We start from the raw sequence: 2,052 nt of genomic DNA, 5'->3' as shown, positions 1-2,052 counted from the left end.
TGTGGCAGGAAGAAACATGGTATCCAGAAGTTGCCCTGGCCGAGCCAATCTCCTGACATGAACCCCATCGAAAACCTCTGGGCCATACTTGACCGGCAAGTCAAGAAACAATAACAACAAAAAAACAACTTCGAAGAGCGATCTACTCCAAGTTTTTAAGCAAGAGTGGGCGAAAATCGCACAATCTAAGATTGACGAGATGATTCTCACGATGCCCCAAAGGATCAACGAACTCCACGAAGCGAAAGGAAGATCTACTAGATATTAATTAAATTATAAATATATCAATTCATGTGAATATGACTGAGAAAATTCATTTTTTCTGAAAAGGTGGTGTCTATTTACTTGTGACTACGCTATGTATATGTTCACAAATCCTCTAAATCTGTGTTTATATTCCGATGTTCTCGCCAGCTTGTGCCACCAAAACTTTCTTTTTGTTTTAGTATTCGGGATGAATTGCCAATTTCATAATCAGATAGAATGTACACTGTATTAAATCCTTATTAATTTTTACAGTATTCCATTTGAATCTTTTTCTAGTTAAGTATGATTTCATAAACCTGTCAACACATATAAAATCCACTGTAGTATCATTATTTACTCACGCTATTATAGATGAAGAATCTATTCGCATGTCCACGTTCGTTACCTTGTTGATTAAGTGATGATGATGATCATCGATTGAATTTTTAAAAGGCTTACTCTTCTATTTTAGTTTCTCGTTTTATGAGGTTTGATAATTTAAATGGAATGAAATATTGGACGTTTAAGCTATGAATGCCACATTTATAAAACAATAGGTGGCCCCATTTATGTGAATGGTGTGGGTAGGATTTTTGTTAAACCTTTTTCTCGTGATATGTTGCACTAAGAGAAATTATTTTTATAAGATATTGAAATTTATTACATCATTTCCTGGATAGTTCATAATTCAGAATAATCTAAAATTCGGATCCCTAGAGACCTCTAGGAGCTTAGAAAAATCCGTATTAAAAGAGTGCATAAAATGATGATAGCCTTAACACTGCTATAATGGTTTACGTACTGCGTTTGGATACTTCATCTCACCAGTTGATGAAAAACACTTTAGAAGAAAAAAAAGTTTTGTTTAAGATTTAAGTATTAGTTTCAATGAAATACTTGTATTTTAATTAAAGTATAGTTTGCATTAGTTAGTATAATTTTTCTTACAACATTTTCGTTAGAACAATGCCAAATTTATGGATTTATTACAGAGCTTATATGTTTATATAAATATATATCGTTTTAGTAATTGGTAATATTATCGGAGTTTTTAAAATTGTTACTGTACCGATAATATTTATTTGGGGGGAATAAGGAATTTCTTGAGATGAATGTTCTCTACAATTTATTATCTCATATACGCCCCCTGGTGGCACAGCGGTAAGTTTACGAACTTACAACACTAAAATTCGTATATAGCATTAACATTAATAGATTCTAGAAGAGGATGATTTTAATATCTTATATTTCTTAGTTAATGTTTATAGACCATATTATATATTTATCAGTATACATTAAGTAAAAAAAAAGAATATAAATTGCTCTAATATTCGACTACCAGTAATTCGGGGTTCGGTACTCGCAGAGAGTCCACTGTATAGCATTGCTCTGAAGTAAACCATATAGTTAATATATATATATATATATATAACTTTATTTTAATAATAATCAAGTTTGGTATTCCGCCTGTTAACAACTTACGTCACACTTGGTGACATGTTCTGAGACGCAGTTACAAAGTTTTCTCTTGTCTGTCAATAACAGTATTGTTCGTGTGAACAAATAGATTGAAGATATCAGCTGCATACTTTTTATTTTTTCTCAATGGCCTTTCCATAAATAGTTTTGCGTCATGCTAGTTGAACAATAAAGGTACAGAGTTATAGAATATCCTGAGACTTAAGTAGAGCATCACGACCTTATATTTATTTATGTGAATCTCAAAGAAGAAACGACAAAAAAGCTACGGTACTAGAAGGAACAATGCTTTGGAATTGAATTTTTACACAAAAACCCAAATTATAT

At 31.6% G+C, this 2,052-nt stretch overlaps 1 protein-coding gene across 5 annotated transcripts in view; it reads left to right on the top strand.

Moving 5' to 3' along the window:
• LOC106459575 overlaps nt 1-2,052 on the top strand; it is a 79,763-nt gene that overhangs the window by 64,825 nt on the left and 12,886 nt on the right. The window lies entirely within an intron of this gene.

This window comes from Limulus polyphemus, unplaced genomic scaffold (genome assembly GCF_000517525.1).
Source record: "Limulus polyphemus unplaced genomic scaffold, Limulus_polyphemus-2.1.2 Scaffold630, whole genome shotgun sequence".
Taxonomy (NCBI): Eukaryota; Metazoa; Arthropoda; class Merostomata; order Xiphosura; family Limulidae; genus Limulus; species Limulus polyphemus.
Note: the sequence above shows the minus strand (reverse complement) of the source record. Positions and strands in the feature narration are given on the sequence as shown.